Source organism: Passer domesticus, chromosome 30 (genome assembly GCF_036417665.1).
Source record: "Passer domesticus isolate bPasDom1 chromosome 30, bPasDom1.hap1, whole genome shotgun sequence".
Classification (NCBI taxonomy): Eukaryota; Metazoa; Chordata; class Aves; order Passeriformes; family Passeridae; genus Passer; species Passer domesticus.
In genome coordinates, this window is record NC_087503.1 from 5265974 (window position 1) to 5275884 (window position 9911).

Below are 9911 nucleotides of genomic sequence, written 5' to 3' on the forward strand. Positions count from 1 at the left end.
TGGTTCCATGTGGTCCAGCAGTGTCACCATGGTGCTTTGGTTCAATGGGGTCCCACAATGTCACAATGGCTCCTGGGTTGCAGAAGGCCCCAAAGTGTCACAATGGTCCCAATGATTCCATGAGGCCTTGCAGTGTCACAATGGTCTCCGTCATTCCCCAGGTGCCACAATGACACGTGACTCCTCTGTTCCATGAGCCCTGCAATGTCACAATGGACCTTTGGACCATGGAGGTTTTGCAGTGTCACAATGGTCTCCTCTGGCTCCACAGTGTCACAATGGACCACTGATGACACGAGACCCTGCAATGTCACAATGGACCTTTGTTTCCATGCAGCCCTGCAGTGTCACAAAGGCATCTTGGTTTCACCAGGCCCCACAGCATCACAATGGTTTTCCTGGTTCTGTGGGGACCCCCAGGGTCACAATGGTCTCACTGGTTCCATGAGGCCTCACATTGTCACAATGCTTTGCCTATTCCACGGGGGCTCTTAGTGTCACAATGGTCTCCATGATCCCATGAGTCCCCTCAGTGTCACAATGGCCCCTTGGTTCCATGAGACTGTGAAGTCTCTTAATGGTGTCTCCATGATCCCATGAGGCCTTGCAATGTGACAATGGACCTCTGGCTCCATGGCGTCTCGCAGTGTCACAATGGTCCCTTGGTCTCACAAAGCTTCACAATGTCACAATGGACCCTTGGCCTCACAGGGCCACACAGTGTCACCATGGTCCCTTGCTTCCACGGGCCCTGTGCTGCTGCATTCCCCCCCCCTCCCCTTCTCAGGGCGCCCTGCCAGCTCAGAAATGCTCCTTGGGCCTCGGCCTTGGCCAACAGCTCCTGGGCTCAGCTCCTCTGCAGCTCAGCACAAACACTGTCTGCTCCAGGCACTGCTGTGCCCTACCAGCTCCTGGTTGCTGGAGGAGCAGCCCTGGGAACTGCTTTTGTTCCCTCAGTGGCACAACATCCCTGTTCTCACACTGCCAAAGAAAGCTGTTGATGCCAAGTGCGGCCAGGAGGAACCATTGCTGTGACTGCAGCCCCTCTCTTGGGGCCTTACAAACAGCGCTGCAAAAGGAGCCCCTTGGAGCTCTCCTGGGCCAGCGACTCCCTCTGAGTGGGGCCTCTCCTAGCCGGGAACTCTCCCCTTTGCTGCACTCGGGGATCCTGAACAAGGATGGAGCCTGGGCCGATCCCCCCACTCCTCCAGGCTCAACCCTTCACCCGCTGGGGAGATGCCAAAGCATCCACAGGGAGCATTTCCTGCCCTCAGGGGAATTTCTCACAGGTGCCTTGCACTGACTCTTTGTGTCTGTGTGCACACAGGAGTGCCTGTGCTGGGGAAATGTGGCAGAAATGCTGCTCTTGGAGGGGCTTGAGTGCCTTGGATAGCTGAGTCAGTCAGGCCTGTAAGAAAGGTTAAGTCACAAGGTCTAAGTGAAGTTAAATTATCTAAGAGTTGTTATTTTGCTAAGTCATTATGTTTACTATAAGTTAATAGCCGAGTTAAATAGTATTAAATGTTATTCCCCTGTTAAATTTCAAAGTCATATGTTATAAATTAGGTTAAATACTGCTAAACTCTCTTCTTCTGCTAAATTGTGATGTTGAAGGTATCAGTTAAGGTTAAAGTGTAAGTCAAGTTCTGTTCAGTTTGAGCTCTGTTACACTTTTAGGCTGTATTCCTTTTATCCTTGCCCTCACTGTCCTTGTGTCACACACACATGCACACACAAAGGGACAGTTTTTTGTTCATTTCTGGTTTGATTGTGTGGAGGTTTTTTTGGTTTTGTTGTTGCTTTGTTTCTTTGTTGTGCCTGAAGTGTTCAGTCAGGAGTGCCTCTTGCCAAGGAACTTTGTGGTGCTGTCACATAATATTAAATCTGATGTTGCTGATCTCTTGTCGAGGATTTTTTCAGTGTTCTCAAGCCCTCGTTTCTAGCAGGGTGAAGGAGCCCTGGCCCAGGCTCTGGCCATGGGGGACACGAGGATGCCGGCGGGGGGTCCCTGTCCCCCTGTCCCACCCCCAGGGCCCCGGCCCCCCGTCCCTGTGTCAGGCTCTGGGGTCGATCTCGTGGAACATCCTCTGGGGGAGGCTGCGGCGCCAGGGGCGGGGGGACCCGGGGGGACAGGGGACCCCGCTGTGCACGAGCAGCGTTGGACTGCTCTGGGGGAACTGTGAGGGGGGCTGGGGCAGAGTGACCTCCCCAGTGACCTCACACAGCCCCTGTGATGTCACCCAGCCCCCATTATGATGTCACAGTTAATGTTGTGATATTACACAAGCTACCCTGGGATGTCACACAGCCATTCTATCATGTCACATCCCCTCTGTGATGTCACACAGATATCCTGTGATGGCAGAATCCATTCTATGATGTCCAGCCTCCGATGTCACAGAGCCTACTCTGTGATGTCACAGGCAACTCTGTGATGACACACTACTGCTCTGTGATGTCACAGCCTGATCTGCGATGTCACAAAGCCTCTTCATGATATCAAAGGGCCAATGCTGGGATATCACTCTGTGATAGCATAAAGCTGCTCTGTGATGTCACAGGAGATTCGGTGATGTCACAAAGTCACCATGTGATGTCACAGTCTCTTCTGTGATGTCACATCTGGCTCTATAATTTTACTCAGACACATGGTGATGTCACAAACCAGTCTCTGATGTCACAGAGCCACCCTCCATGATGGCAGAGTCTACTCCATGGCCTCACATCCTACTCTATGACATTGCAGACAGCTCTGTGATGTCACAACCCCCTCAGTGATGTCACAAAACCCTCTCTGTGACACCATACTGCCACTCTGTAATGTCACAGCACACACTGTGACCTTACAGCCTGCTCTATGATGTCATACAGCCATGCCATGATGTCACAGCCTGCTCTGTGATGTCACACAGTCCCCTCTATGATGCTGTAGTTGCTCAATGACCTCGCACAACAAAGTCTGTGATGTCATAGCCCAACCTGTGACCTCACACAGCCCACTCTGTGCTGTCACACCGCCCCTTGCTGACATCACAGCTGCTCTGTGCCTCTAGGACACAGCCACAGAGGTGCCGCTGTGACACAGCCCCCTCTGGGACATCCCCCAGCCCCTGCCAGTGCTGAGCCCCTTTCAGCTCTGGCTGTGCCCTGCTGGTGTCCCTGAGCTGCCCTGGCAGTGCCCCAGCCCTGCTGGGCTGTGCACAGGAGCTGCTCCTGGCCAGAGCTGTCTCTCTGCAGCACTGCCCTTGCCAGGAGCTGCCTCTGGGCCAGGAGCCCGGCCCAGCTCAGCAGCACAGACACAGCACCAGGACTTTAATGACCCTCTGGGGCTTTGGTGCTCTTTGCATCAGACTCAGTCCCTCAGAGTGTGCTCAAAAACCTCTCAACAACTCAAAGTGAGATTGAAACACAGAAGTTTTCTTCAAGGGTTAATGTGTCCTATTGAAGGACAGGTCTTAGAAAGTGACCCCACGTTCCAGGTAGAGCGGAACACTGGAGGCAGTGATGACAGGTGGGGACAACCAAGGGAAAGGTGTCTCTCATGCTGAGCAAACCTGCGCCTCTGTCCCTGCAGGCTGTCGTCATCCCCCGGCTGCCCCACCTGGCTGGCCCCTGCCTTTGCTGACAGCTCTGCCTCCTGCCTGCCTCTGCCTGCCCACACAAAGCCTTGGGCTGCTCCAGGCTCCTTGTGGGGATGTGTTGCACCACAGCCCTGCCCTGGCAGGGAAATTCCTTTCTCCTGGTGGCCAGTCTGGGCCTCCCCAGATGCCCTTGGTGCCATTGTTGGTTTCTCATGCTTATATCCTCTATGAAAAAAAGCTCCAGCCTTTCTGAACCGCCCTTCAATTCCTCCCAGGCCATTCCTGTTCTGTCCTGTCTCCACACCACTGATTACAGAGCCCTGTGCTTCTACCTGCTGGTTATGTGATGAGGCCTCCAAACCCCATCTTGGGAGATTTTTGGGTCCTCTCCAAAGTCTGTGAAAATGGAAAAATAGTGGTCAAGGTTGTTTTGTCCTGAATCTTGCAGTGACAGAACAAGGCTCAATATCTCTGAACTGAATGAGGGGGGATTTACATTTGTTAGAAGGAGGAAATATTTTATAATGATGAGAATTGCACAAAATGGCAACTGTTTTTCCAGAGAAGTGGATTCCCCATCCCAGGAATGCTCCAAGAGCATGAGCTTTGTGCAACCTGACCCAGTGAAACCCTCTCATCCCCAAGGACAGAATTCCTGTTGTGTGGGTTCTCTGATGTGCTGGGTGCCCTCACAACGCTTCTGGCCAGAATGTCTGCTGAGGGCAGCCAGGCTGCTGCAGGGGCAGTGACCTCACAGCCATCACCATGGCAGCCCTGTCCCCTGGGCCTGGCTCTCCTCTTTCCTCTGCCCCTGCCTTGTCTCTGCTGGCATGAAGAGTTTTCTCATTCATATCTTGTCCCCAAGGTGCTGGGGCCAATGGCTTCCCAGGCAGGCTCCTGGAGCAGAAGTGGCTTTTCAGAGCCCAGGCAGAAATGAGCCCTGAGGCAGCAGCTCTGCAGTGCTGGCCACCAGGCCGGGCTGCCAAGGGAGGCTTCTGGCCATGCCCTGCAAGCAGCTGCTGCTGCCAAGGTGCCTTTGGTGCCTCAGGCTCTGCCTGGCACAGCTCCCAGCACGGCACTCTGCCCTTGTGCCCGAGCCCTTCCCTGTGCTGGGGCTGGCCTGGGGCTTTTCCTGCAGCGGGACCTGCCCTGCTCCTGGCACAGGAAAGGCAGTTCCTGCTGGAGCAGGAGGCTCTGCCTGCAATGGGCTCCAACAACTCCAGCAAGGCCCTGTTTGCAAAGCCCCAGTGGGAAATGAAGGAGGTGGGTCATGCTGCTTTTGGGGTGAATAAAGCTGAAACCAGCCTGACTCCTTCATCCCAATGTTCAACATTCTCAGAGGGAGCTGGAGCTGTGGCAGAGCTGGAAAAATGCCCAGAGAAAGGAACAACCAAGGGACAGCACTGAGAGCTTCTGCAGAGCTGCTGACCTGGCCCAGCCTGGGCACATCTGACTGACAGGGCAGCACTTCAGACTAGAAAAGCCCTGTCCCAAATTTTAACAGCAGCGTCTCCTGACATTTCCCTTCTTGGGGGGTGTGGAGATTCCTCCCTGCAGTGGGGACACCCCTCAAGGTCACTCCTCAAGGCTACACCAAAGAGATATGCCCATGGTCATTGGTCTAGGGGAGTGACATCAATCTCTGTTTAATTACTGGTTTTGTTTTAACACAGTTGCTTTGAAATCACTTCCGAGTGCTCTACCTAAAATAATATGTTACAGCTCTTATGTCTTGGTGTAAAAACTTCTGATTAAGATCATTTTGTCTCATCATTACCATAATAGATATTTATATAAATATCTCTGGTTTGCTATCCTTAATCCTGTGGGACAAATTCTATAAAGGCTTAATTCCACTTTGATAATTCTTTATACATGAAGGCTTGAAAAGTCTGGAGATGAGATTGGAACCAGCTCCTCCAATGCTGTTCTCACAGAAAGAATTTAGAAAGCCTGGAGGTCCTTGGGGGAATTTGGGTGTTGATATGACACTCTAGTCAGAGACAGAGAAAACAAGATAAGCTTTCCCATGAATTGGTCTGAGAACATTTAGGGAGCTGGAGAGAAGGAATTGTAAACTATCCATAGGTGGTATTTGTAATAAGATGGTGTTTTTCCATAAAGATGCTCAATGAAGGGTGTTGTCTTAATTAGCCAATCATGTGAAATGTGTTGATTAAATGACCAATGAGATCCAGCTGTAGCAAACGAAGGTATAAAAGAAGAGGAGTGAATAAATAGGCAGCTTTTAGCCCTCAGCTTTCTGATCTGAGTTTGTGTCATCTCTGAATCAGTGGTGATATTTAGGGATCCGTGGGGGCTATTCTGCACCTCGTGAACCAACAGGAGCTTCCCTAGTAAGCTTTACCTGAAGCTCCCATCGTGCCCATGACAGGAACCCCTGTCAGTGTCTGGGACATCCCGGCTCTTTGGCAGCCTGGGGACTCCTGGGATGTCACCGTGGAGCCCCTGTGAGTGCCTGTGACAGATTGGTGCCTTTGCAGCCCAAGGTCCCCTGGGATGTCACCATGGAATGGCTGTGACTGCCTCTGACCACACGGCTCTTTATCATCCCCAGAAACCCCTGGGAGGTGTCCATGGAGCCCCTGTCTCTGCCTGTGACATTCCAGCTCTTGAACAGCCTGGAGACTCTGGGAAAGTCCCCATGGAACCCCTCTGAGGGCCTGTGACAAATCTGATCCTTAGTGGGCAACCATCACCAGCTCCATCCCTGTGGTCAGTTTCCATGGCAACCATCCCCAGCCCCCTGTTGCTATGGGTCATGGGATCCCAGATCCACAGAATTGGCTGAGCTGGGAGGGACCCATCAGGATCCTGGAGTCCAACTGCTGGCCCTGCACAGGACACCCCAACAATGCCAGCCAGGGCCTGGCAGCGCTGGCCAAACGCTGCTGGAGCTCAGAGGGCCCTGGAGCTGGGACCCTTCCCTGGGGAGCCTGGGCAGTGCCCCAGCAGCCTCTGGGCAAAAACCTTTTCCTGAGATCCAACCTGAGCCTGCCCCGACTCAGCTGCAGCCGTTTCCTCCAGTCCTGTCCCTGGGCACCAGAGGGAAGAGGTTCCCACAGCCCCAGCCAGAGACCCGCTCCCACGGCTGTTGCCACGGCCACCAGGGCAGGGACCTGCTGGGATGCTCGGTTTCCATGGGCCAGGGTTCAGGAATGGGATTCCCCAATTTCCTGCTCCCGCTAAAACCGCGCTGCCGCTCGCTGCCCTCCCGCACCCCACGGAAAGCACAAAAATCAAGGAGCCCAGGCAGGGATAAGAACAATTTACTGGGGACAGCAACGAGATAAAGAACAAACAGGAACAGAAACAATACTGTAACAGAAGGCAAAAGAAAAACTATTTACAGGGAAAACCAAAACACAACTCACTGGCTCTTCCTGGCCAGGTATTTCCTCCTGCCTGGAAAGGACACCTTTCTCCTCAGGGAGAGAGTCCCTTTCCTGCCCCTGGCAACGACCTGAGGAGAGAGTGAATATAATGACATGGCCCTAGCCAGATCCTCATGTTCTTCAATCCCACATCATGTCATTGGCAGGGGCAGGAAAAGGGACAGGTGTCTTCCCTGCATGGATTACAGGGAACATGGATCACAGGTCTCTTCCCAACGTGGGTCCTCCAATTGGGTATGAAGCTGGAGCCAGGCACGAAGCTCTCCCTGCAGGGACATTTGCAGGGCTTCCCTTACCGGTGCTTCCATAGGTGTCTGTTCAAGACAGAGCTCTGGGTGAAGCTCTTCCCACACTGGGGACACTCGTAGGGCCTCTCCCCAGTGTGGATGCGCCGGTGCCTGGCGAGATGAGAGATGTACTTGAAGCCCTTCCCGCAGTCAGGGCAGAAGAAGGGCCTCTCATCCGTGTGAATCCGCTCATGTATGAGGAGACTGGAGCTGGTGTGAAACCTCTTCCCACACTGGGGACACTCGTAGGGCTTCTCCCCAGTGTGGATGCGTTGGTGGGTGACGAGTTCTGAGCTGCACCTCAAGCCCTTCCCACACTCCCCACACTCGTAGGCCCATTCCCCGGTGTGGATCATCTGGTGCTGGATCAGGGTGCTGCTCTGCCTAAAGCTCTTCCCACACTCCAAGCACTTGTAGGGCTTCTCTCCATCATGAGGCTGCTCATGGGCCACCAGCTCCATGCTCTGGCTGAAGCTCTGTCCACCCTCCTGGCACAGGGTGCGGCCTTTCACCTCAGAGCAACCTGGGCTGGGTTTGGTGCCCCTCCTCCTGTGGGATCTCTGGGACTTTTCCTCCGCCTTGGATTTCTGCCCTGTGCAGCCGCTCAAATCTGCCTCTTCCTCGAGGTTCTGTTGTGGGGATTTGTCCTCCCTGGTCTCCATCCTCACCTCCTTGTCTGGGGCAGGAAGGACAAGGAGAGGATGGGTTTTGCCCCTATGCCACAGGGAAAGGGAAGAAGATTCCCCAATGCATCCCCAGCAGGACAGCAGTGGGATTGTCCTGCAGCCGGGGGCATTGCTGGGCTGGGAGATGGAGCAGGAGAGAGGGGGAAAGGGGGAGTCACTTCCTCCTCACCTGCCTGCGTGTCCCGGGCCATCTTTCTCTTCCTCACAGACTCCTCCTCCATCCAGCCAAGGCTTGGGAATGAGAAATCCTGGTTTGGGGAAAAATATAGCATATGAGTACATTGGATTAGGGGGTTCCTCCTGCCCAAGTCAATCGCTAGTGTCGCAGCACATCCACAACGAGCCCCTGTGAGCAACCTGCACTCGCAGAGCCCAGAGCACGCTTGCTTAACCTGCTGATGGACAAGGCCAGAGACAGCTCCAAATGCAGTTTATTGCAATGTAGAGGGTCCAGACACAGAGACAAAATGGGGCTGAGAACACAGGGTTTGATAAGGGGGGAAAGGGGTGGGTCTGAGGGCCAAGGGCCAATGGGAACTGAGCACAGGTGGTGCAGAGGAGGGGCAGCCAACTGGGGAACCAATGAGGTAACAGGGGCAGAGCATTGCAGTAAATCAGGACCAATGGGGGACAAGAGAGGGGAGAACATTCTAGGGGAAGTACATATAAGGAAAAAAGGGCAGCTGGACTGGGTGATACCAATGAAGCCTGCTGCATTCACATGAGCCTGCAAATGCTGATGGTGCGAGCATTGTCCTCAGAGGGGTGTCTCTCTCTGACCCTGGTCACCTTTGCCCTGAGCTATTACAGTTCCAGTGTTGGGCACCTGAGCCTCCACACTCTAGAAGTCACTGGGAATCTGCTGCCCGTGTAAATCCCCAAAACACCGAGATTTGGTCCCCCAAAATGCATACATGACCAAGATTCAGCAAAAACACCCAACCCTGGATTTCCCCTCTCTGGTCTCTCCACTTTTGGCTCCTGGAGGGCCCCCCTGTCTGGGTTGCTGCGGGTCAGGTTTGTATTGGTGTTCCCCCTCTCTGGGCTGCTGGGGCTCCTGGCAATCCCGCAGGTTCCCCTTCTCTGGGCTCACCACTTTGGCATCACAGGCGTCCCAGGGGTCAGCACTGGCCAGGGTCCCTGTTTCAGAGTCCTGGGGTATCCATGGCTCCCCCCTGTCCATGCTGCCAACATGTCCAGGCTTCTGGAGCACCCCCAGCTCTCGCATTGCCCGTTTCTGCTCCCCCCAGTGCCGGTTTCCCTGCCAGCCCTGGCGGTCCCGGGCGATCCCCAGGTGGCTCTGGGCTGACAGTGCAGCCCCTGGGCCGGGCAGAGCCAGCCCCAGCACGGGGGGACCCTGCATCCTCCGCTGCCTCGGCAGCCGCGCCCAGCGCCGGGCACAGAGCTCGGGCAGCCCCCGCCGCCCCCTGCCCAGGGAGCCCCGGGACCCCCGCAGCCGGGGCCGGCTCTGAGCGAGGCGGCCCCGAGCCCGGCTGCGTGGCCAGGGGGGCACGGCGAGCCCGGGGCCTCCGTGCCAGCGCTTCCCCCGCTCTCCCTCAGCCTTTGCCCGGCCCGGCCCCCGAGCACAGAGCTCTGCCCGGGGCTCCCGGCCCGAGGGGCGGCTCCGGGCCCGCCCGGCCGCTCCCGGCTCCCACAGCCCGCCCAGGGCCGCCAACAAAACATCCCAGCAACAAATCCACAAACCAGCCCCTGCCACCCTGTCCTGCTGTGCCTTCCCAGGGACCCCAACCCCGCGGCAATGCCCCCGGTGCATCGGGACAAAAAGCTGCTCCAGCCCAGCCCCTCGGAAGCCCCAGCTGCGGCCCGTCCCTGGCACAGCGATCCCGGCAGCTGCCCCGCTGTCGCAGCTGGGCTCTGGAGCAGGGAGGCTCTGCGGGACCCCCGGGCTGGGCCCCCTCCCAGCCCGTGCCCGCCCCGCAC

At 55.5% G+C, this 9911-nt stretch overlaps 1 pseudogene; it reads right to left on the reverse strand.

Annotated features, from left to right (window-relative positions):
• Window positions 1-8321, reverse strand: part of LOC135287593 (zinc finger protein 883-like) — a 142610-nt pseudogene extending 134289 nt beyond the window's left edge.
• Window positions 8322-9911: the final 1590 nt, after the last annotated feature.